Raw genomic sequence first — 26,811 nt, forward strand, 5'->3', positions numbered from 1 at the left:
GATAGATCAATCTGAGCATGTAGTCTGACATAATGACTCTAACCTTTCATGGCTTTTTCTATAATTTATTTCTTAAGCTTGGTGAAAAATCTTTTAGGAAGTAATAGTTGTTGCAGTGAGAAAATACCTGTAGTAGAACAACTTTTCTTATGTTGTTTTTGTTGAACAAATGTACCTCTGCAAATTAAATTTTAAAATTAAAATTTATTAAAAATAGCATGAATTGCATATATCCATTTTTAAAAGTAACTTATCCTTCTATAAGTATATGTGCAATAATGTATGTCTGGAATGATGTTCAGACAACTATGATGAACTCTAGGTTTTGAGATTCTGAATTATTTTTTCTCCATTCTAAAAAATTTCCTTCTATTATCTCTAGAAGCTGGCATTATTTTTTGAAAATAATTTATAGCCTAAAAAGTATGACATACCAAAAATCACAAAGGATTTTTAAGGATAAAAATGAAAATAAACTCTATACTTCCACCCTCAGTTATGATGGCATTAACTGGGACTGGACTGGACCTCCTGCTGCACACTATCATAAATCTGGGGAATACAGATGCTCCCCTACCTATGGGGGCTGACTTGCAATCTTTTGATATGAAAGCAACACGTATTCAGTAGAAAACATCTAGGGCTGGCGCTGTGGCACGGCGGGTTAAAGCTCTGGCCTGCAGTGCCAGCATCCCATAAGGGTACGGTTCAAATCCCAGCTGCTCCACTTCTGATCCAGCTTTCTGCTATGGCCTGGGAAAGCAGCAGCAGATGGCCCAAATCCTTGGGCCCCTGCACCCACGTGGGAGACCAGAGGAAATTCCTGGCTCCTGGCTTCGGATCAGCTCCCACCTATGTGGCCAATTAGGGAGTGAACCAGCAGATGGAAAACCTGTCTCTCTCTCTCTCTGCCTCTCCTCTCTCTGTGTAACTCTTTCAAATAAATAAATAAATATTTAAAAAATAAAAATAATAAATAAATAGGAAATCTCATTTTTAAAAAATCTGAATTTAGAATCTTTGTTCTTCCGAGGTGAGGTGATGGAACTGAGTTGTGGGGTCTGAGTACAGCACCACAGGGACGCACTCCAGGAGTTTGCAAAAGGGACCTTTGTGAGCATCAGGCTAAACACTCATCTGCACATGCATGGTGTGTAACTCCATGAAACTATACAATTACCAACACCACGGAGTTCTCAAACAGTTCAACAGAGTATATAGCAAACAGGGTTTAGTTCCTACCAATGGGGGTAACCAAACCTTGATGAATACAAGGGGCATGCCTCAACAGTGGGCCCCAAATTGCCCTCTACTAAAAGCTATTCTGGAACTGCCCCCAAACAACTAAAAACCTCAAAACCAAAAAACCCTGAAAACAAAACAAAGATTAAGTTGACCCATAAACTATGAGAATAAAACTTAATACTCAAGAAAGATCATGCCTCCCTCCTCAAAAATCAAAGACACTCATCATTAGAACATCCATTAAAAATTACCAGATTTAAGAAAAAGCAGGGGCCGGTGCAGTGGTGCAGTAGGTTAATCCTCCACCTGTGGAGCCGGCATCCCATATGGCCGCCAGTTCTAGTCCCGGCTGCTTCTCTTCCAATCCAGCTCTCTGCTGTGGCCTGGGAAAGCAGTGGAAGATGGCCCAAGTACTTGGGCTCCTGCACCTGCGTGGGAGACCAGGAAGAAGCACCTGGCTTCTGGATTTGGATCGGCGCAGCTCCAGCCGTTGCAGCCATCTGGGGAGTGAACCAATGGAAGGAAGACCTCTCTGTCTGTCTCTCTCACTTTCTGTAACTCTACCTCTCAAATAAATAAATAAAATATTAAAAAAGAAAAAAGAAAAAGCAAGAAGGCCTGGCGTTGGGTTGTAGCACGTAAAGCCACTGCCTGTAATGCCAGCTTCCCATATGGATGCCAGTTTCAGATGTGGCTGCTCCATTTCTGATCCAGCTCTCTGCTAATGGCCTGGGAAAAGTGGTGGAAGGTGGCCTGACCGCTGGGGCCCCTGCTACTCATGCTGGAGACCTAGAAGACTCTCCTGGCTCCGGCTTCAGTGTAGCTCAGCCCTGGCTGTTGTAGCCATCTGCAGAGTAACCAGCAGATGAAGATCTCTCTGTCTCTCTCTCTCTGTGTGTAACACTTTCAAATAAATAAATAAATCTTAATAAAAAAAAAAGAAAAAGCAAGAAATGATAGCCTATAATCAGGTCAAAGAAATGGCAGGGATAAAGAGAATCTGAATACAAAGAACTAAAAACAGGTAATACAAAAATGATTCAGAGATTTAATGAAAAACATGAATATAATGAACAAAAAAGAAAAATTTCAATAGAGAAGTGGGAACTATATAAAATGAAATTCCAGAACTAAAAAAAAAAAAAACCTTATACAAAAAATTAAATGGACAGTCATAATATCAAATCAGACAAAGAAGTTTAGAAAAAGTGAACTGATGACAGAGCAACAGACATGTTTCCACACTGCAGGAAATAAGGAAACAGGAAGAAAATGGACAGAATCTTGGTAACCTTTTAGTTAATATTAAGTGGTTGGACATATGAACAATTGGAGTGTAAGGAGAAAAGAGATACTTAAAGAAATGGAAATTTTGATGTTGGAATTGTATAAGTTTGGTGAAAATAAGACATCCATAGGCCCAAGAAGTTCAATAAATTCACCCCCCCCAAAAAAAAAACCAAACCAAGAGGCATCATAATAAAGTTATTGACTATAAGTGATGCAGAAAAAAATGTTAAAAGCAGCCAATGGGGAAACACATACATACAGGGAAACAAATGTAAGAATGTTCAGACTTCTCATCAGAAACTATACAAACAAGAAGACAGTGGAATGTCCTTGAGCTACTGAAAACCTGGAATTCTACATCACCCACTTTCAGCAACTGGCACCAAATGAATGCTGTTTAAGGGGGGGGGGGCAGCAGCACAGAGGCATAGTGGGTAAAGCCGCTGCCTGCAGCGCCAGCTTCCCATATGGGCACTGTTCAAATCCCGGCTGCTCCATTTCCTTTTCTTTTTTTTTTTTTTTTTAATTTATTTGAAAGAGTTACAGAATGAGGTAGAGACAGAGAGGGAGGTCTTCCATCCACTGGTTCACTCCCCAGAGGGTCACAATGGCTGGAGCTGTGTGGATCTGAAGCCAAGAGCCTCCTCTTGGTCCCCGACACGGGTGCAGGGGCCCAAGGACTTGGGCCATCTTCTACTGCCTTCCCAGGCCATACCAGAGAGCTGGATCAAAAGAGGAGCAGCCGGGACTAGAACTGGTGCCCATACGGGATGCTGGCACTTCAGGCCAGGGCTTTAACCCACTGTGCCACAGCGCCAACCCCTGCTCCACTTCTGATCCAGCTCTCTGCTATGGCCTGGGAAAGCAGTGGAAAATGGCCCAAGTCCTTGGGTCCCTGTACCCGCATGGGAGACACAGAGGAGGCTCCTGGTTCCTGGCTTCGGATTGGCACAGCTCCGGCCGTTGCAGCCAACTGGGGAGTAAACCAGCAAATGGAAGACCTCTCTCTTTCCCTGCCTCTCCTACTCTCTCTGTGTAACTCTGACTTTCAAATAAATAAATAAATCTTAAAGGGGGGGGGGGGGGCAGCACTGTGGTGTATTGTGTTAGGCTGCCACCAGTGAAGTTAGCATCCCAAATGGGCACCAGTTCCTCTCCCAGCTGCTCCACTTCCAATCCCTGATAATAGCCAGGGAAGGCAGAGGCAGATGGTCCAAGTGTTCAAGCTCCTGCCATCTGCATGGGACACCTGTGGATGAAGCTCCTGGCTCCTGGGCTTTGGCCTGGCCCAGTGCTGACCACTGAGGCCATCTGGGAAATAAACCAGCAGATGGAAGATCTCTCTTTCAAATAAATAAATAAATCTTTTTTAAAAAAAACCTTTAAAAAAATCTTAAAAAAAAAAAAAAAAAAAAACAAAGAGAGAGGGCTGTACTATAAGAAATGTAAAAGGGAGTTTTTCAAGCAATGGGAGCATGATACCAGACAAAAACTTGGATCTATACAAACAAATGAAGATCCAAAGAAATGGTTAAAATGAAAGCAAACATTAAGGGCATTTTTATCATTTTTAATTACTCTAAAAGGTAACTGCCTGACAAAACAAAAAGAATATATAAAATTAAAATGACAGCACAAGCACAGAGGATGGCAATGTATTATGATTATGCTTCTTGTATTGTACATGTATTATTTAAAGGTAGACTATAATTAATCAATAATTAGGGTTACCACTAAAAAATATTATTTTTTAAATTCTAACTTTTTTTAAAGATTTATTTTATTTATTTGAAAGACAGAGTTACAGAGAGAGGTAGAGGGAGAGAGAGAGGTCTTCCATCTGCTGGTTCACTCCCCAGATGGCTGCAATGGCCGGAGTTGCACCGATAAGAAGCCAGGAGCCAGATGTTTCCTCCTGGTCTCCCATGCGGTGCAGGGGCCCAAGCATGTGGGCCATCTTCTACTGCTTTCCCAGGCCATACCAGAGAGCTGGACTGGAAGAGGAGCATCCGGGACTAGAACCAGCGCCCATATGGGATGCCAGTGCCGCAGGCAGAGGATTAACCCAATGCACCATGGCACTGGCTGCACCACTAAAAAATTTAAAGAGCGATATCTTATAAACCAATAGAAAAGATAAAATGGAGTCATTTAAAAAAAATGCAAAGCATATAGAAAACCAAGGGAAAAAACAGCAAACATACGGAACAAACAGAAAACAGTACATTTTAATCCAACTATAACCATAATTACATTAAGTGTAAACAGTAAATTCCTTGTTGGCATGATCATAGTTGTACTCCAATAAAACTCTACTTACACAGGGACTGGTGTTATGGTATAGCAGGTAAAGCTACCACCTACAATGCCAGCATCCTATATGGGCACCAGTTCGAGACCCTGCTACTCCACTTCCAATCCAGCTCCCTGCTAATGGCCTGGGAAAAGCAGCCAGAAGGTGGCCTAAGTGCTTGGACCCCTGAACCCATGTGGGAGACCAAGAAAAGCTCCTGGCTTCAAATCAGCCCAGCTTCTGCCATTGTCGCCATTTGGGAAGTGAACCAGTGGATGGAAGACCTTTCTCTCTGTTTCTCCCTCTCTGTAACTCTACCTCAAAAAAAAAAAAAAAAAAAAAAAAAAAAAAAAAAAAAAAAGAGAGAGAGAGAGAGAGATGCCATTATAAGGAGACACTACATGGAGGTAAAGAGTATGTTAGAGTATGTTCTTTGGGTCCCTGTTTCCTGGCTTGCATAGTGATGGTCCCTCCACCATCCTCCAGTACCACCAGATGTTTCAAACCAATGGGGCCACACGATCTCAGTTAGGCTGTGAACCTCCCAAAGTGTATGCCAAAATGAACCTCCTCTCAGGTATTTCAGTTAAGGTGACAAAAAGCTGACTAATATGGTATCTATGAACACCTACAGGTAACATTTAACTGTGCAAGACCTAATTATTTCTTTCCTAAAATCAGTCTCAAGGGATGTCCTTTCTCACCAACTTTACTCAATATTCTCCTGAGGACCATGACTAGGGAACCAAAGCGAGAAAACAGAGGCATTCTGACGCTTTTAAAAACAAGTAAAATAATCTTTACAAAAATCAAGATCACGTGATCATGTATACAGAACGTGCTCTGGCAGGAAAACTACCAAAAAACCAACAAAACAAACCTACTAGAGCTAACAGATTAATTTAGCAAGGCTGTAAGATATAAAAACCAAAATACAAAATTTCATTTTACTTCCATATATTAGCAACACACCACTGAAAAATGAAAACTTAAAAATACCATATATATCTGCATAAAATACTTACGTATAAATTTTAATAAATTATGTATAAAACTTTAATGTTGTAAAGTATAAAATATGACAAAAAATTAAAGAACTAAAAAAGTAGAGATATATGATGTTCACAGATCGAAAAACTGTATTGTTAGGAAGCCAATTTTCTCTAATTCCTACATTCATGCAATCTCAACCAAAATTTCAGCAGGCTTTTCTGTTGATGTTGTTAAGCTGACTCTAAAATTTATATGGAATTGCACAACACCTAGAAAAACCTAAACAATCTTGAAAAAGAACCACACAGGAGGACTTAACATTACCTTATTTCAAGACTTAAAGGGGGTCAGCACCGTGGCACAGTGGGTTAAAGCCCAAGCCTGTGGCACTAGCATCCCAGATGAATGCCAGTTCTAGTCCTGGCTGCTCCACTTCCGATCCAGCTCCTTGCTAATGTGCCTGGGAAAGCAGCAGAGGATGGTCCCAGTCCCTGGGCCCCTGCACCCACATAGGAGATGGGGAAGAAACTCCTGGCTTCAGATGGGCTCAGCTTTGGCCACTGCAGCCATTTGGGGAGTGAACCAGCAATGGAAGACCTCTCTCTCTCTCTCTGTAATTCTTTCAAATAAATACAAATATTTAAAAAAATTTAATGAAGCCATGTTAATTAAGACAATGTAATGTTGGCATAAAGATATACAGATTAATGAACAGAACAGAACTAGAAACAGATCCACATGTATTCACCTGATCTTTGATGAAGGTACCAAGCAATTATTGGGGAAAAGAAAGTCTTTTTAACAAACCATCCTGGACCAACTGGTTATCTATATCCATATGAGTGAAAAACTTAAACTCAACCATTACCTCACTCCAATACACAAAAATTAATCTGAGTTAGTACACAGACCTAAAAACAAAAGCTACCTCTATCAAGCATCTGGAAGAAAACACAGTAGACTATCTTCGCAACTATGAATAGCAAAGGCTCTTAAGACACGGCCCAGAAAACATTAACACTAAAGAAAATACTGGTAATGTAACAGACTTCCTCAGTTCAAAATTTTATCTCATTAAAAGATATCTTTAAGATAATGAACAGGCAAGTCACAGACTGGGAGAAAAATCCTTAATAAATATATCTGACAAAGAACTTGTATCCAATATATGAGTATATAAATCCTAAAACTTATTACTAAAATGGAAAAATACCCTTTCAAACTGGCAACTGGCTGTCTTGAACAGACATTTGACAAAGGAAGATGCACAGGTGGCCTATAAGCATGCAATAAAGTGCTCAACAGCAACAGTTACCACAAAATGCAAATTTCAAACCACAATGAGACACCCCAGTAGGACCAGACACTGGTAAAGATAAGGGGCAAACAGAACCTTCAGAATGCATTGCTGGGGGAAGCATAAAGTGGTAAAACCAACTCAGAAATTGTTCTTTAAGTTCCTTATGTCAAACACACATTGGGACTGGCGCCGTGGAGTACTAGGTTAATCCTCTGCCTGTGGCACCGGCATCCCATATGTGTGCCGTTTCTAGTCCTGGTTGCTCCTCTTCCAGTCCAGCCTGGGAAAGCAGTGGGCCCCTGCACCCACATGGGAGACCGGGAGGAAGCACCTGGCTCCCGGCTTCCGTTTGGCGCAGCTCCGGCTTTTGCGGCCACTTGCGGAGTGAACCAACGGAAGGAAGACCTTTCTCTCTGTCTCTCTCCCTCTCTCTCTCACTGTCTGTAACTCTGCCTGTCAAATAAATAAATAAATAAATAAATAAATAAATAAATAAAAACACATCTACCCTACAATCTAGCAATCCCACTTCCAGATATTCACTCAAGACAAAACAAAACATGTGCCACAAAAAGACCTATATGCAAGAATGTTCAAAGCAGCTTTGTCCATAACGACTGAAAACTGCAAACAACCCTTTCTACAGTAACACCACCTATGCAAGGGAATACTAGCCTGCAAGGAAAAGAACAAAGTACTATCACATATAACATGGACAAACCTCGAAGACATCACACTGATCAAAACAAACCAAACACAAAAGAGAACATCCTGCATGATTCCATTTGTATGAAATCCTAGACAGTTACTCTTACTGTGAAAGAAGTAAGAACAGTGGTTGTAGCTGTGAGAAGGAGACAGAAAGGAATGAATGGGAAGGAGCACAAAGGGTCTTTTGGGGTGATGGAAATTGTAAATTATACAGATACAAAAATATGGAACCGTATGTTTTTTATCTGTGTATTTCCCTGTATGTGAATTATATCCCCACTTTTTTTTTTTTTTTTTTTTTTTTTGGACAGGCAGAGTGGACAGTGAGAGAGAGAGACAGAGAGAAAGGTCTTCCTTTGCCGTTGGTTCACCCTCCAATGGCCGCCGTGGCCGGCGCGCTGCAGCCGGCGCACCGCACTGATCCGAAGGCAGGAGCCAGGTGCTTCTCCTGGTCTCCCATGGGGTGCAGGGCCCAAGCACTTGGGCCATCCTCCACTGCACTCCCGGGCCACAGCAGAGAGCTGGCCTGAAAGAGGGGCAACCAGGACAGAATCCGGCGCCCCGACTGGGACTAGAACCCGGTGTACCAGCGCTGCAAGGCGGAGGATTAGCCTAGTGAGCCGCGGCGCCGGCCCTATCCCCACCTTTTATAAGAAAGGGAAACAACATCTAAAAATTGAATTTCTACCTTATTACTCTCTGCCCATCCTCTAGAATAATATTCCCCCAAAGTTTGGTCTGTGGACTGTATTTATCAGAATCAACCAGGCCCATTCTTAACTTATTGAACCGGAATTCAGGGGTGGGTAAAGGCATGTGGGCCTGGAAATCTGTATTTGAACAGAATCCCATAGAATTCGCAGACCCAGAAAAGTCTGATGATCATTGTTATAGAAGTACATAATAAGCCGGCGCCGCGGCTCACTAGGCTAATCCTCCGCCTTGCGGCGCCGGCACACCGGGTTCTAGTACCAGTTGCCCCTCTTCCAGGCCAGCTCTCTGCTGTGGCCAGGGAGTGCAGTGGAGGATGGCCCAAGTGCTTGGGCCCTGCACCCCATGGGAGACCAGGATAAGTACCTGGCTCCTGCCATCGGATCAGCGCGGTGCAGCGCGCTGGCCGCGGCCATTGGAGGGTGAACCAACGGCAAAAGGAAGACCTTTCTCTCTCTCACTATCCACTCTGCCTGTCAAAAAATTAAAAAAAAAAAAAAGAAGAAGAAGTACAGAATAAGAAAAAAGATCAAAGGATTCAGATTAATTATAAATTGTCAGTGCTTTATATACAAATATAAAACAATAGATAACAGTTGCCATTTAAATGCTAAGTGGCTATTTAAATTATGTTGCAATTTTCTCTTTACAATTTTCTACTTATATCCTTCAAGGAATTTCAACTCTAAATTTTGGTCTTCAATTATCTAACTACCCTAATTTCTCATTAATCCCAACTCAAACTACAGGCTTTAGATACGGAATCCTGTTCATGACATCTTGTGCTTTTTCTTCCATAACGCTCTGCTTTCTTGGCACTGTTTTCCCTACCTCTTAATGGTGCTATTCCTATTTTTTAATGCACAGCCTTGTCTTTCTACCTTCTTTAAAACTAAACGAAAAACTCATCTTTTCCACTAAGTGCTAAACTACCTAAGTCAGAGTCTTCCCAAATTCCCTTGGCATTTGAAAATCTTGCTCCTAATAGATGCACTTATTTTGCTGAGACTGGACGTCTCATCTTAATGACTCACTAACTCCATCCCCTAGTTCGGAGAGCAGGACCTCTGGGGAAGAACTGAAAAGTTAACAGCCTTCCTGTTTTTTTCCTTTTCCCTTTTTGAGTTGCCAGGGCCTTAAGCTCCAACAGGCTGAAGGGGCAGGAAGGGGAGAGGCAAAGACCTGGTTGCTTAGGGATGCTCTGGACTAGACTTTAAAGCAGGTGAAACAAGCCTTCAGAATTCAGGGTTTGTCCAGACTATCTAACCAGCCCAAGCATGCAAACGAGGACTCCAACAGGAGATCTAGGTGAGGAACAGGAAGCACATTTGTCTAAGAATTCCCTGTGTCACACTGGATGGCTAGACAGAATGCACAAGGCAGGAAGGAAAATCTCAACTGGCACACTCTGTTCAAAGGCAACAAAACATTTCTGGGTTTCTAACAGCAAATATTTGTATATATTCTTTGTACAGCTAGGTAGTGGAGTTTTGGGTGGCAATGGACAACGAGCAAATATTTTAAATCATCTATAATCTTGAGCAAAGTACTGGTGTTGGCCGTTGGTTTTTGTTCTGAATGCACTATCCTTTCAAAATTATGATCACTACTTGTCTAACTTCATGATTCTCAACTATAAATATACGCCTTCAGAATCATATCCATAAACCTGACCAGGCTCCTATCCAAGATCCATATTTCCAACTGTTATCTTGATCATGTCATTTATTTATCTAAAGCATAATTACTCAACTGAAATCAAACTCAGTGTCCCCCCTCTCCCAAACTTGCACATCTGGTTCTTCTGCCAAGCCAGAACTTCAGACTCATCCTCAATTTCTACCACCCCCAAACACTAACCAAGGCTGGAGCATTTAAAATTCTTTAATCTCTCTGAAATCAGTGAGTTTCATCCCCATTATAAATTCCTCAATTCAAACTATTTCATCTCCCTCCAAAAGGAGGGAAGAGCCTTAGATGGCTGTGATCTTCCTATGTCAGGCCAGAGAGAGCTGCCCCATATGCTCATCTGTCACCTGTATTATTGACTCAAAAATTATTTGAGGAATAACCATCTCCAATGTTTCTCTGGATTATTCTGTTTATTATTAATACTGTGAGCAATTTCTTTAAAAAAAAAGATTTATTTATTTATTTGAAAAGTATAGTTACAGAGAGGTAGAGGTAGAGAGAGAGAGAGAGGTCTTCCATCTGCTGGTTCACTCCCCAGATGGCTACATCAGCTGGAGCTATGCCAATCTGAAGCGAGGAGCCAGGAGCTTCTTCCAGGTCTTCCACATGAGTGCAGGAGCTCAAGGACTTGAGCCATCTTCTACTGCATTCCTAGGTCATAGTAGTGATCCGGATTGGAAGTGCAGCAGCTGGGACTCAAACTGATGCCGACATGGGATGCCAGCGTTGCAGACCGGGGCTTTAACCTGCTGTGCCACAGTGCCAGGTCCTGTGATCCAGACTCCTAGGATGTTTTGCATTTTGCTCTCATAAACCTGCTCCTGTCTGATTTCTTGATTTTCTTTTGCACCCACTCAAAGATCAAATCTCTCCCTTCTCCTTAGACACAAATACCCTTTCATTTTTAATAATCTACAATAAATAGTAACTCAGTCCAGCTTATTTCATTAGCATGAGCACTCGTACACCATTTTAAGCCATTTGCTAAGGCTGTGCAGAGGTAATGAGTGAAGAAAGACAATATGGCCCACTCCCCACCAGCTTATCTATGCAGCCTTATTAACGGGGTCGGGGTAGACCACGTGGACAAATGAGTAAAATGTGTCCACTGTCTGCTGGGCTTCTTCCTCACAGTAAATGAAGGCTAAAATCCTTCAGCTACAGGCTTCTTACCCATCTTTTGGCAATACATACAAAGACTGATAATTCCATTTTCCTCTTTAACACCTCCCTTCTTCACTTCCGCGATCCTCTTCCTCCGCCACCTTGGTTTCCACTGAATTCTCCTTGTCTACTCTTCCCCAGCATATCAGTATTCCTGTCACTCTCACTGGCACAGCATTTGAAATTTACCAATCATTGTCACATACATTTATTCACTTGGTCTTTCCAACCTAATTTTTTGGGGATTCCAAAATCAGTGAATACCATTCTATGTGTATGTGTTTGTACACACATCTGGTATCCAGCAGTATTTAACAGCATGCATATACATATAAAAGTTTGCATACAGCAAATGGTGCCCTTGCTGTTTTTTATATTTCATTTCAACGTGCAAGTGCAGTTCTAAAAGCTCAATGATTCAGGTTTTATATTTCTGGTTCCTTTGTCCAGTCAGGACACAGCTCAGGCTCCTGCACTTCCAGAGCAGGAAGAAGGTTATGCCTTATGTATTTCACATCACTACTTCATAGCACAAGAAGCATCCAGGTCTCTGAACTCCTACTCTGGTGACTTCCATTAAACCATATTTGCCCTATTAATGAAGGTTACCTTTGCTGACAACTATTAATGAACCAGCATTTTATAAATTCAAGGGGGGAAATGTTTTATGGGTAGCCAGAGTTGATCACCAATCTCAAAGGGAAAAACTGTATACCAAAACACTCCTGGCTTTCCTTAAAAATCAAGAATTTAAGGAATGTTTCTAGATCCACTCAAAGTATTAGAGACCATCCTTGTGGTAATGACATTCAAATCAGACCAGAGCAAGGAGTACCCTGAATACTCCATAAACCCTAAATTAAACTATTTTTTTTTAAAGATTTGTTTATTTATTTATTTGAAAGGCAGAGTTACAGAGAGGCAGAGGCGGAGAGAGAGAGAGAGAAAAAGAGAGAGAGAGAGAGAGAGAGAGACTTCCAGCCACCGGGTCACTCCCCAGAGGGCTGCCAGGACTGGAGCTGAGCCGATCCGAAGCCAGGAGCCAGGAGCTTCTTCTGGGTCTCCCACATGGGTGCAGGGGCCCAAGCACTTTGGCCATCTTCTACTGCTTTCCCAGGCCATAGCAGAGAGCTGGATTGGAAGTGGAGCAGCCAGGTCTCAAACCAGTGCCCATATGGGATGCAGGAACTGTAGGCAGTGGCTTTACCAGCTATGCCACAGCACCGGCCCTAAATTAAACTATTAGAAGTTTTAAGAAATTCCTAATATCCTGGGAAATATTCAGGACTGATAATCAGGAGACTGAAGTCTTAGTCCGCACTCCACCACAGACTGGCTCCCTGGGGAACATCACTTTAACTCTCTGTATCAAATTTCCTCTACTATAAAATTGGATAAGGCCACTGATCTTTCAGAATCATTCAGTGAATTCAATTAAAGAATGGCTGTAAATCACTTGGCCTGGAACATAACAGTCAAAAAACGGTAACCTCTTTTATAATGATTTTCATGTACAACATCATTCTTGGTTTCAGGGCCATGACCGACAACAGTCAACATATTCTTGGACTTGCTGGCCCTGCAGCTACTACAATAAACGCCTTCAAGGAAGTCATCTACATGACTTCTGGATTCCCTTCCTGGGTCACAACCCACGTCCTATAAATATAATTTGGAAAATCTTTTCCTAAGTGCATTATCTTTCTCTATGCCACATGAAAACTCATCAAAGGATGTTCCTGTAGCTCTCCTTGTTGGCTTGGCTTTTAACTACCTGGAACAGCACAAAGAGCTGCAAGTCTGGCAACTTTCACTGCCAGTCTATCTTTTAAATCATTTATAAAAATGTTAAATAAAACTGGGCCCAGCACTGCTCACCTGAAGGGTAATGGACTGCAGCCTCACATAAACAGCCCAAGCCAAAGACCAAATAATTAAGAAAACCCAGCTCCCCTTTGGCTGCATGCATAATTTAACCCTTAACAAAGTGTGTGGACCCTCCTAAGATTGTGTACGGTTAGTGAGTTTCTCCTTTAGTTTTAGAATACACAGGCATCCCTCGGGATTGTGGGAGATTAGTTTCAGGACTCTTGTGGATACCAAAATCGCAGATGCACAAGTCCCTAAGGTGAAGTGGCACAGTGTTGACACACAACCTACACACTGCCTCCTGTACACTGACCAGCTCTACATTACTATAATGCATCATATAATGTAAGTGTTATATAAATAGTGGTTATACTACTGTATTGTTTAGGGACTAATGACAAGGAAAAAAAAAACTGTCTGCATTCTGTGCACTTTTTTTTTCCAGGTATTATTATAGATCTGTGGTTGGTTGAATTCTGATTCAAAACTGCTGGATGCACATGGCCAACTCTGTACATGTACCGGACAAAACACAAGGGCCAGCACTGTGGAGCAGTGGGTTAAGTGCCACTTGGGACATCCCATATCAGAGTTCCTGGTTCCACCCCAGATTCTGTGCCTCTGATCCAGCTTCCCGCCAATATACACGAGAGGCAGTGGTTGATGGCCCAAGTATTTGGGTCCCTGCCACCACAGTGGAAACCCAGATGGAGTTCCTGGCTCCTGACTTTGGCTTGGCCTCACCTGGGCTATCACAGGCATTTGCGGAGTGGATGGAAGATTCTCCCTCTCTCTGCCTCTATGTCACTCTGCCTTTCCAATAATAAATAAATCTTAAAAGAAAAATCTAGTCTAACTACCCTTTCAAGATCACTACTGCTGTGACCGGATTCTAAAGCCTTCCTAAGGTAGGACAGCTGGCTAACTCAGATGAAGAATGTTATTAAGTTGGACCATATATTCCTTCCTTCATGCTGTAACAACCACCCAGAAGCTAAGGAGAAATGTGCATGGACTGTACATCTACCGAGTCCACAGACCCTGCATGACAATTCACAATGGTCGTAATTATTCTAAATATATAAAGAAAACTCCAATCCAATTTAAAAACAAGTAATGGATGATTATCTTTTCCTATGATATGGCATTCCTGATGTCTCCTAAAACCATATTTAACTAAATCATTTATTCACAAAACTAGACTATAACAGACCTGATAAAATGATTTACACATCAACATTGTACAAAATTCCTACAAGCATATCATGAATACAATAAATGTTCAACAAACTGTGACAATTTTATAATCCTCATAATAGTTAATCAAAAGACGATCCAGAACTGATCACTTTTCAGTCATTAAAATTACGTATTGGTGAAAAAAAAAATATGACCCTAGAAATTTCTGATGGCTCCATGTATTGTCTTAGCTCTGCCAGCGTCTCTTGCTTGGTCCCATGCATTTATCATCTGAAGTACCACCAACAATCTACCTGCCTGAGATGGCAAAGCAATAGTAAGGTTACTACTGGCATGATAAAGACACTTTTGAGCTATAACTAGCTTCTGATTTTAATCCCTCAGCTATAAAACAAACTTACTTCAATGAAACTCTAAAAATAAGGGCAATTAAAATAAACTATCTGAGATACATTTAAAAATGAAATTAATGGGGGCCGGCACTGTGGTGTAGTGGGTAAAGTCACCACCTGCAATGCTGGCATCCCATATGGGTGCTAGTTCAAATCCTAGCTGCTCCACTTCCAATCGAGCTCTCTGCAATAGCCTGGGAAAGCAGTGGAAGATGGCTCAAGTCCTTGGGCCCCTGCACCCATGTGGGAGACCCAAAGAAGCTCCTGGTTTCGGATCAGCGTAGCTCCAGCTGTAGCAACCATCTGGGGAATGAACAAACGGATGGAAGACCTCTCTTTCTCTCTCTGCCTCTCTGTCACTTTGCCTTTCAGATAAATAAATCTTTTTTAAAAATGAAATTAATGTTAAAAGAGAGTAATAAAAAAATGGTAAGCTCTGCGGCAACACTCTGGTGCAGTGGGTTAAACCACTGCTTGTGACATAAGCATACCACATCAGAGTGTCGGTTTGAGTCCCAGCTACTCCACTTTTTATCTAGCTCCTTGCTAATGAGCCTGGGAGGCAGCTGAAGATGGCCCAAGTGCTTGGACTCTGTCACCCATGTGGGAGACCAAGATGTAGTTCCTGGCTCCTGGCTTTGTTCTGGCCAGACCTGGCTGTTGTGGCCATGTGGGGAGTGAAGCAGCAGATGGAAGAGCTATCTTTCTCTCTCTCTCTCTTTCTCCCTCTGCCTTTCAAATATATAAACTACATTTTTTAAAATGGTAAGCTCCAGTGTGACAGATAAGAAGTTATTTGTCATGACAGGAGGCCAAGATGTTGTAAGAGGAAAAGACCACAAAGACGCATGAGAGCTGAAGTTGTGACGACTATGAGTGAAAGAAGAGCTGCTCTAACAGCACCAGGAGGACCTGAGAAGACAGAGCCAAGGAGCACCGGGAAGAAATCCACCATTCTTTGAGTGACACAATTAACAAAGACTCTGAGATCAGGAATGGCTCAATCTGTCACCACCAAAAACATGTGCTGGGAGTGGGCGTTTAGCCTAGTGGTTAAGACACCTGTGTGCCACAAGGGAATGCCTGGGTCCAATTCCCAGCTCCGGCTCCTGCCTCCACCAACGCAGACCCAGGGAGCCAGCAGTGATGGCTCAAGTAATTTGGTTCCTGCCACGCACATGGGAGACCTGGATTGTGTTCTCAGGTGCTGACTATGGCCCAGTCCCAGTTGTTCTGGGCACTTGGGAAGGGAGCCAGCAGATGCAAGTTTTGTCTGTTGTCTGTCTCTAAATTAAAAAAAAAAAAAAAAAAAAATCAATCTGGGAGGCCACAGTTGTGACACAGCAGGTTAAGCTGCTGCTTCAACACCAGCATCCCATGTGGAATGCCAGTTCCAGTCCTGGAGGTTCTACTCCAATCCCGCTTCCAGCTAATGCACCTGGGAAGTCAAGGGAAGATGGCCCAAGTACTTGGGTTCTTGCCACCCCTGTGAGACCAGGATGGAGTTCCTGGCTCCTAGCTGTGGACTGGCCCAGAATTGGCTGTTGGAACAATTTAGGGAGTAAACCGGCAAAGGGAAGATCTCTCTGTGTCTCTCCATCTTCCTGTTGCTCTACCTTTCAAATAAATAAATAAATAAATAAATAAATATTTTTTAGGTGGCTCTGTGGCACAATGAATAGCACACTGGACCTAAAAAAAAGAATTTGGTTCATTGGGGCCAGTGCTGTGATACAGCAGGTTAAACCGCCACCTACAGTGCTGGCATCCTGTGAGAGTGATGGCTGCTCTACTTCTGATCCAGCTCCCTGCTAATGTGCCTGGGAAAGCAGCAGAGAATGTCCCAAGTGCTTGGGCCCCTGCACCCACATGGGAGACCTAGATGAAGCTCTGGCTCCTGGCATCATTCTGGCCCAGTCCTGGCCATTGTGGCCATTTGGGGGGTGAACCAGTGTATGGAAGACTTCTTTCTCTGCCTCTCTCTATATAACTCCAACTCTCAAATAAATAAATAAATCTAAAAAAAAAAATCTGGTACATCACGCAGTCATCACTAGTAGGGCCTGTGTTACAAATGAGAGAATTGTGGGCTGGTGCCATGGCTCACTTGGCTAATCCTCTGCCTGTGGCGCTGGCAACCCGGGCTCTAGTCCCAGTTGGGGCAGCAGGTACTAGTCCCATTTGCTCCTCTTCCTGTCCAGCTCTCTGCTGTGGCCCAGGAGGGCAGCGGAGGATGGCCCAAGTGCTTGGGTCCCTGCACCCGTCTGGGAGACTGGAAGGAAGCACCTGGCTCCTGGAGGCCATTAGGGGAGTGAACCCACAGAAGGAAGACCTTTCTCTCTGTTTTTCTCTCACTATAACTCTACCTGGCAAATAAAAATAACAATAATAAAAAGCAAAACAAAAAAACAAATGAGAGGATTGTATGTTAAAAACCTGAGTTATACCACACACAGACCTTCTAAATTACTGATTTCCTCACTTAAGTTTGTCTCGTAGGCCTCTAGACCTCACTGTATTTTCACTAGAATATCTGCAAATCAATTATTAATCTTTTGGCTCTAGAATAATAAAACAAACCATAATAAGGGTCTCCCAATGACATTGCAGAGATGAAAGTTCAATTCAATATTTGAGTCTATAAAATAAACTGAAAACAGATTAGCAAGAGAAAATACATACTCACTTCTTCTGTGCAAGCACGTGGGAGCCACAGAAACTATGAAACTCTAAGAGGAGCCAGATGGTTGAGGTTTACACTGCATTCTGAGCTGCAGAAAGGAACAGAGGCTTGGGACACCAGGGCCAAGATGGTACCAGGAGAGAGGAGGGTGAGCAGAGGAAATGCACTGAGAAAAATGTCTTTGCCTCACTCTACAGTTAAAGTCCCTCAGGTAACAGCCCTCAGAGGACGATGTGCCATCCTGCGGCGATCTGAGTGGAGACGTCCATATGGTATTTCTCAGATCCAGATGAGGCCGATAAGGGACCCGGAGAAAGCCTGTTTGCATCTGCTGTCTACTTCACTAACGTAGATTTCCTCTAGAGATGGAAATTTTCCTCGGACCAGGACAGCTTTTCAGAGCTATTCCTACATCTGCAACCCCTCTGAAAAACCATCTCAAAACTTGCCAAAGATGCACACTTGGGTGGGGACACTTGACCTTCCTATGACATTCAGAAAAGCAGACACGTTCCCTATAACTCAATATGTAGACCTAATGAAGGTCCCATGGAAGCAGAGGGGGAACAAAACGCGAGAGCACCACTTGCAGTGACTGGCCCCTAAGGCAGACCACTATTTGGTCACATGTTTAATGGGACCTGCATGGCGCCAGCATCCCATATGGGCATTGGTTCAGCCCCAGCTGCTCCACTTCCAATCCAGCTCTCTGCTAGAGCCTGGGAAAGCAGTGGAGGATGGCTCAAGTGCTTGGGCCGCTGCACCCATGTGGGAAACCTGGAAGAAGCTCCTGGCTCCCGGCTTCAGATTGGCCCAGCTCCAGCCATTGCACCCATCTGGGGAGTGAACCAGCAGTTGGAAGACCTCTCTCTCTCCCTTTTTGCCTCTGCCTCTCTGTAACGCTGCCTTTCAAATAAATAAATAAATCTTCAAATAAGTCTTTAGCCGGAAACTGACTGCATTCAACAAGGAAACAAATGGGTATATAAGCACCTACTCACAGCCAATGAACCCCAGAGGATAGTGTCTAATATTCGTTGTGCCCCTACTATGTGCTGGGCAGTTAAGTCTTCACCACCAAGATAATAATACCCTTATTTTCAGATGAGGAAACCTAGAGACTTGGGGTTAAACCCCCTTTCCTGAGATCATGTTAAGTGACTGACATAGAAATTCTTTCTCTGTTACAACTTGATAAAAATTATTGTCATAGTTATAATTCTATTATTGCTTAAAAGTACTAAAACCCATTTTAATAAAACCCCCAATACTTATCTGAAAATAACTTTTAGACAATTCAGTTGGAAAGGGCCTTTTGAATTCTTAATATCCTTCAAGCAACTAATTAATTTAAAAATTACAGAATACTGGCCTATTCTAAGATGTTCATCTAATATTTTAGCTGTTTATCTTATTCCAATGAGAGGCAACTATCAGCACTTCCACTAACATTGCAGCATTATCATTTTAGACTTTTAAAACTCACCCAGTTTTCTATCATTTTATGAATGAAAGTCATCAATTCAAAGTTCTCCATCCTGGGGGGCCAGCACAGTGGCACAGTGGGTCAATGCCCCGCCTGAAGCACCAGCATCCCACATGGGTGCCGGTTCGAGTCCCGGCTGCTCCACTTCCAATCCCGCTCTCTGCTGTGGCCTGGGAAAGCAGTAGAGAATGGCCCAAGTCCTTGGGCCCCTGCACCTGCATGGGAGACCTGGAAGAAGCTCCTGTCTCCTGGCTTCAGATCAGCGCAGCTCTGGCCTATGCGGCCAATTGGGGAGTGAACCAGAGGATGGAAGCTCGCTCGCTCTCTCTCTATGTAACTCTGACTTTCAAATAAATAAATAAATCTTTTAAAAAAAAGTTCTCCATCCTTAGAAGGGAACACTATCACAAATAATCCTAAAACCATTTATATTCAGCAGAAGTAGACAATGTGAATGTGACAGAGTAGAAAAAAAAATCTGGACTCAAGTCCAGAGACCTACCCACCAATGCTGGCTCCACCAATAACCCCAATTTAGTGCCTTCAACCGTGCTGGGCACTGCTTTCCTGATGTGCAGAATAAGCACCTCTGTGAGGTGCTCTTCCCGCTCTAAGAGCAATGTGCCTCACCCCTCCACACTCCCCATTCTCCTTCTGTTTAGTTACTGCCACTACTTCATAGCCAGGAAGCATGGTTTTCCCTCTGTTCTGCAGCAAGAGCAAACAGCCCTCTCTCCACAAGGAGAGCGAGGAAAGTCTCCCAGCCCGCTGGTTTGCATACATGGTTCTCAAGGTGATTAATGTAGAAGCCATTTTAATGTTAAAAGGTGTTAGGTTTCAATATTTTAGGCTACTGTTTTGTATGCCAGTACATTCTCCCTAAGGACAAATTAGTGAAATTCAAGGACAATAGGAAGAAGGAAAGAACAATTCTTCATTAGTTAGCTATTCCAGCACTGAGAAGGTGCCAACTGAAACGTTAACATCCTCCTGCAGAAGTGCTTTCCCTCACCGATGCACTGAAGGGCAAAACACGATCGACAAATTTTCCTAAACGATGTTCAAGTCCTCTCCAATCAAACAGGCTTTTCGTTTTGTAAACTGTAAATTACTCAACAAATGTGAGATATTAGTAACATATATGACTAAGAAAATATTAGTAAGATTAAATATCTAGCTGTGCAACCCGTAGCTTACTCTTCCGTGGACAGCCACAACCTGGGACCCTAGGGACCTCCTAGGAGGCCCTCCTCAGATTGGACCACTGCCTAATCTTGTGCTTCTCTACTTTCCCAACCCATTCTCAGAAGACTGTTATGTAAACGCGAGACTAAGTGTCTAACGCGAAGACTCCCAACTATGAGAAAACTCAACCTGATTGTAGTGCTGCTTTCTAGAGCCGCCAGCTTCCCAGCATCTCCTTCCCAACTTAACGCCTGAAGCTAAAATATTTTAAAGCTTCTATAGTATTATAGTTCAATCTTGCATGACCTTGTAAAGAAACAAAAGGAACACATGTGAATAACTTCTTAATCTCCTAGAATAGGTCAGTAGTAAATTACAATCGTTCGGTCCAATCTAAACGTTAACTGGGAAGAAGTGAAGACACCACTACAGATGCAGGGGCTGCCACAAGAAATTCAAGATGTACTCGGGATTATCTCCAACATAATCGATAACCGATTTCAAAAAGTACCACCCAACACACACATGCATCTTGAAATAAAGGCTCACTGACCAAGTCCAGCAAATGCCAAAGAAAAATGTCAAAACCTCCTCGTGACTCCCAACCCCAAGGCTTTCAAAGTTCAGAACCAAACCCAGATGTACTTGACACTGCTCTGTAGCATCTCTCTTTACCTGCAACCGCCTCCCCAGTCACTCCGCTACAACCACTCGGGCGCCCCGAGAACCTCAGGAGCCCAAGTAGTGGCCGAAGGGTCTCGCCGGCGCCCGCCTCCGCATCCCCAAGCAGCTCCGGCTAAGCCCCCGGGGGTGCGCCAGTCACTCCCCGCATCCACGCTCGCCTGCTCCCTCCCTCAATCCCCCCACCACCACCACGGCGGATCTTTTCTCGGCGACCTTGAAGGCCCCCGCACCGGGGACTTACAGCCCCAAGTGTCTCGGCCGGTCACCCCTTTAACTGCTGCTCGCGTCCAGTGGCCTCCCCGCGACTCATCGCGACCAGGCTCACCGACGCCTTCCGCATAGCCCGGGACGACCCCCTTCTCCTTAGGTGCCCGACGTTCCGCCAACCAGAAGAGCAATTGCACTGAAATGCACCGACAGCTCGCTGAATGCAAGCGCCCACTACGCGCGGCGTGGGCTGCACGGGCGCGCGGCCCCGGGCTCGCCGTCCTCTCCCGACTCGGCCCATCCCGACCCGAGGGCCGGTGCTACCGCCCGGAGTGCGGAGGCGGCGCCGGCCGAAGGTGGACTGCGCCGAGAGGCGCCGCTACCCGCGGCCAGCCGGACGCGACTGCGGGGGTACTCACCGGGCGCGGCGCGCGGGGCGGCCTCATCCAGGGCACCTGCGGCCAGGCAGGACGGGCCTGGACGGCGCAGTCACCACCGACTGGGCGAGTCCGCCCGCCGGCGCGTCCCGTCCCCTCTGATGGTCCAGCCAGCGCAGCCTCGCTTCCTCCGGACGGAGCCCGGGGACCCCAGCTCCGCCGGATGCCCCCGCCAGGCCCCCACCCCCTTCCCCGGCCGCCTCCCCCTCTTCACCCTCTTCCCCTCCCCCCTCCCCCCAACCCCCACCGGAATGGAAAATACCTCCCGGGGAGGGGGGCGGGGGGCGGGCGGGGGCACGCCTCTCTGAAGGGCAGCCTACCGTGACCAATAACAGGCGGGGCCTCGGAGGGGCGGGATTCCCAGCGGCCAATCCGGAGGCGGGAAGGTGAAGGCCCGAGGAGGGAAGCAGGGAGCGAGAGCGGGGCGGCCGGGGAGTCAGGCAGGTCCGGTCGCTCGGGTGCGCGCGGTGCGCGGCTGCCATTTTGGAGTCGGGCAGCTGCGACGGCGACTGAGTCCGGCCCGGTGAAAGGGAGGAGCCAGTCAGGTGGGAGAGAGGCTGTCACGTGGGCTCGGGGGCGGGGAAAGGCGGGCTGCGGCCCGAGGGGAGGGGTCGGTGGCGGCGAGTCACGGGGGCTGAGGAGAGTCACGTGTTCGGAGAAGGGCCAGCGGTGGGCTGGGGGTGGAAGGTCAGCTTGAGGTGGGAGAAAGGGGAAAGCTTTGTCCGTGGTTTCAACTCCGTAGGGAGAAGGAGAGGAAAATGCTGAATGGAGGGCGTGAGTGGCGGGTAGGAAAATGTGAATGAGTCTCCCTAGCTCTCTCCAGCATGGAGCCACCCAGTCACTAAATTCCAAGATCCACGGGAAAGCAGGCACCTCATGTAATTCAAGTCTTCCCATTCCCATTCCAGCTGCCACACGGGTGACTCACGAATCGGTGGGAGGGATGTGCTGACCCCGCTTTGCCTGCACTCTGTGTGGAAGGGCAATGGCTGAAAGGGCAGAGGCAGAGACGCTCAGTGGAGGATGGTGGTGCCTGCGGGTCTCTTTCCTCCGATCTTTGGGAAACATGGGCATTCGCTGACGTAGGGGTCCCCTCGTCACTACGGGACATACCTAGGATCGTGTTCCAACACCTGCGGACTTAATAAACCAGGAAACGCTGGGGAGACCCTGTCTAGCTCTCATCCTGTGCTGAAACTCATGCCTCAGCTAGAGGCTAGATTACTCCCCCGGCAGGCCGCTGAACGCGCTCTTCTTAAGGCGTCTGTATGACCTAGTTCCAGGGTCACTTTTCATCTTTTATCTTACTTCCCCTCCTACGCTGCAGCCTGAAGACCACTTCCTTCTTGAAGGTTTTTCTCCTCCCCCGCACACCCTGCCCCCGCCCCTTTCCTTGACACCACGTGCCCTTACATGGTTTTTCTCTGTTCACTGTCCACTAAGAGAGAGTCACGGTGTCTGACCGCTTCCCCGAGGGCACATGGTCCTTCTGCACATTCTGCTGGCTTCAACAGCCTAATGGACATGTAGTGAGGTCCAGCTCTGCATAGATCCATGCCTTTTGGACGTTTGCTTGTATGACATGTCCGAATTGGAACTTGTAGCGCCATGCAGTGTGGGAAACCTGCTCCTTCTCCATTGTGCTTTGTCTTCTGTGACAATACCACCGTCCACTCAAATGGGAGTAATCGTCTATACCACTACAGGGCTCTCGGATCTCCTAGCCCTTCTCCCCGTGATGTGTTGATTATACATGTATGTACTAAATGCTCACGCTTCTCCAGGTATGGTCCCACTGCCTCACTTGCATCGTTTATTCTTTAGACCAACTGTTTACTGAACACCCTACTACATGCCAGGCACGATTTAAGGTGCTCAAGATATGGTGGTGAACAAAACTGCCAAGGATCCTGAAGGGGTGAGACAAGCTGAGTAAGTTCATAAATGAGATAATTCAGGGTCTGGTGGGGATACGTGTTATGAAGACAGTGAAACAGGGAAACCTGTAAGAACCTCTCCAAGTTGTTGCCCAGCTCTTTGCTGCCCCCACCCCTCCTTCTAATCCATTCTTACTCTGCAGGAGGAGGTGGTCCTGATCCCTGCACCTGGAGTCTTGTTCTCATCCTCCTTCATCTGCAAGGACTTTTCCAGATCTTTATTTTCCTGTATTACAGCTGCCTGAATACAGATGGTAAGCTCTTGAAGGTCAGGGGTACACATCCTGGTACCTCTCCAGTGCTCAGAATAGGTGCTTACCAAATGAGTGGTAAATGAATTGATGGCGCCCTGGTACCTGAAACAGGCTAGCCTAAAAGCTCTTCCAGCCCAAAGCAGCCAGGCAAGTCAGTGAAGCACCAATTTGAGTGAAGTGGCCATGATGCCTCGAGGCCAGGCACAGGATAAGAAATGAGATCACCTGGTTTGGTCCCTTTCAGTCCAGGGGGAGTCCATGATGCTCTGCCCCATGTGTGGCAGTAGTTGCTTCATAAATACTACTCGAGAGTGCCAAGAATACGTGGACAGCTGACAAGTACTCTTTGTTTCAGTTGATGAGCTTCAAACCCGGGGAACTCTGGGTGAACTGGCAGGGTAAGGCCTTGCAGAAGGTTGCAGTTGCCACATCACTTTGAATTTCCAGGCCCCTGGGTATTGCACCCCAACAGAGAGCTAGATGTTGCCAGTTCCGTCATAGCCATTGTAATTAAATCCAAGTCCTGGCAAAGGGCAGTACATAATTATGAAGTATTATTATGGTTTTTTATCATTATTAGGCACCCAGCTGCCCAGCCCAGGAAACCACAGTAGTAAAACACTGAGAAGCCAAGCTTCTCTCCCAGCTGGCATGAATCAATACCAGGTGTATTGGCACATAGTCTTACAGCTCCACATTCATCAAGATGAGACTTTCTGTTCCCTCTTTTTGGCAAAATAAAATTTTAAATGAATGGAAAGAGGAAGTGTAAGGAGAGACCTTTGCCATCACCTCTGAATGGAATTTCTTTCTTTCTTTCATCTCCTCAGAATGATCTCTTTGCATTTACGAATTTATCTCATAAATCTTGTTGGAGTTTATCCTTGACCCGCGCACTTCCTAAGCATCATTCTGCAATGCCCCCTGGGGGTGTACGACATTGTGTTAGGATGAGAGTACAAAGCACAAGAAAGAACCCTTTTGCTTTCAAGAAACTTAGAGGCTAAATAATTCAGAAGGCACTGTCAGGGTTGACAGGAAGTCTGCCATTTGTGAAGCAGCTACCCAGTGCCATACTTGGCATGTTCACCTGTGCTTTCTGACTTAATCTGTACCACCTTTAAAGGTGGGTTTCATTATCCTCCTTTTCTTCAAGGTCACAAAGAGTAAATTGCAGAGCCGAGATTCCCACATGAATGTATAAATTGGTAATTGTAGCCTTATAGTGGATTATAGGTATCAGATTTCAGCTCTTCTATCAAATTAAAATGGCTTCTTGTACAAAGTAGAATTTAAGCTGAGCACTGAGAGGACAATTCAGAAGTGATGCTGAAGGAATGGTGCCAAATGAGGAGGCCAAATTGGCCGTGAGCCTAAAGTCAATCAATAAGGAAAGACTTCTTGTCCGGCAATGAGTCATGTTATATTCTTCAAGTATCTGAGCTGCTCCAAATGGGGAAGTCATCCCACGTGGTACTGGGTTGGGAGACGTGGGCTGAGGAAGGGTACAAGGAGGATGGAGGAGGTTTGGGAAAGGAGCAAGTCTTTGAATAGAGAACTCCAAAATAGCCAGTCAGCGGGTGCATCCAGCATTGGCTTCTGAATCAGCTGAAATCATGGCAGCCTCCCTGCTGCCAGTCACTGCTTCCTAACTGAAGTGTGCAGAACGATTCCTCATTCGTTTCCTTTTTTTCCTGAAATAATTGATCATTTGTCAGTGATTTATTTAGTATTTAGGATGTTGTACCAGGCAGTTCACTGCAGTTCACATCTACAATTGTTTAAAAGGGATATAAGATTCGATAAAATGCACTCAATTTAAGTGTACCATTTTGATCTGTTTTGAGACACATGAGGGTACTTTGAAAAATTCCTGGAAATACATATTATGCAAAAATTCTACATGGATTTCAAAACTTTTTCACACCAAAATAAACTTATCTTTTTATTCCATTTGCCAGGAACCTTTTGAAGTAGTATATATGAAGATATATGCCTATGTATGTCACCACGATAACCAAGAACTAGAACATCTTAGGGCCAGCATTGTGGCATAGCGGGTTAAGCCTATGACAACAGCATCCCATATGGATTCCTATTCGAGTCGGAGTCCCGGCTGCTCCTCTTCCAATCCAGCTCCCTGCTAATGCGGCTGGGAAAGCAGCAGAACATGGCCTAAGTCCTTGAGCCCCTACACCCATGTAGGAACATCTCCAATACCCCCAAAAATTCCCTTGTGCCTCAGTAGAAATGTTAATACAATTTGTATTTTGGTGATTTCAAAATCTAGATCTCTAGCTTCAACTTTGCTTTCAAATTCTAGACCCGTATTTGCAGTTACCTGCTTAACATATCTACCTACCTGCAAGCTACAAATAGGCACATCAAACCAAACATGACTAATAACAAATGCTTTATATTAAGTCCAGAAGAAGTCTCATCCCTTCCCTGCTGTTTCTTTCTCACACCGTATTTTCAAAGCTCTCCAAGTTAGCTGAGGAAGTCTTACACACTAGAGTTTATAAGAATAATCTGTTCTCCCCCTTCTCTTTCACCTTTCCAAGTCAATAAATGATTCTAACTCAGACAAACGTGCTTTAATGGGTCCTTCCTTTTCTGCTATCCTGATTCAGATACTTATCTCACTTGCATGACTGCAAAAAAAAAAAAAAAAAAAAAAGCCTCCTACCTTGTTTCTTCATGCTCCAATTCATCCACCAATCTGCCACTCTAAATTTTCCTCTGAAAATCCAGATCCGACTGTTTGAATCCCCCACTTTCATGGGCTGCCCAACTGCAGACAAAATGGCACTGGAAATCTTTAACCGTCTTGTCCCAACCTTGACTTCTGGCCTCCTCTGCCGCTACTAGATGAAGTACATGGCCCACGTTTCATCTCTCTCTGCTTTTCATCAAATCTTTGCTTGAAATGTGCCTCCTCCACCATGTGAAAACCCTGCTTTATCTTTCACAGCCCCATTTAAATGATCTTTCCCCAGTGAAGTGTTTCCACAGCTCTACCATAAAAGCAGAACTCTCTGTCACCTAAGCCTTCCACGCATTGATCTACACAACACT

General features: G+C 44.8%; 1 protein-coding gene and 1 long non-coding RNA gene across 4 annotated transcripts in view; one reads left to right on the plus strand and one right to left on the minus strand.

Moving 5' to 3' along the window:
• Positions 1-22,085, minus strand: part of SOCS5 (suppressor of cytokine signaling 5) — a 71,836-nt gene extending 49,751 nt beyond the window's left edge. The window contains exon 1 of one of the 3 annotated variants that reach the window (XM_008254440.4): positions 21,863-22,085. The gene's annotated coding sequence lies outside the window, so the exon portion shown is untranslated. Of the gene's footprint in view, positions 1-21,223; positions 21,405-21,524 lie in introns of those variants that run through there. The other 2 variants (XM_008254439.4, XM_008254441.4) reach the window with 2 other exon arrangements.
• LOC138848630 (uncharacterized) lies at positions 21,971-26,324 on the plus strand. The gene is made up of 4 exons (XR_011386658.1): positions 21,971-22,087; positions 23,367-23,474; positions 23,623-23,733; positions 25,695-26,324. It is a non-coding gene; the product is annotated as an uncharacterized lncRNA (long non-coding RNA).
• The last annotated feature ends 487 nt before the right edge of the window (positions 26,325-26,811 follow it).

This window comes from Oryctolagus cuniculus, chromosome 2 (genome assembly GCF_964237555.1).
Source record: "Oryctolagus cuniculus chromosome 2, mOryCun1.1, whole genome shotgun sequence".
Classification (NCBI taxonomy): domain Eukaryota; kingdom Metazoa; phylum Chordata; class Mammalia; order Lagomorpha; family Leporidae; genus Oryctolagus; species Oryctolagus cuniculus.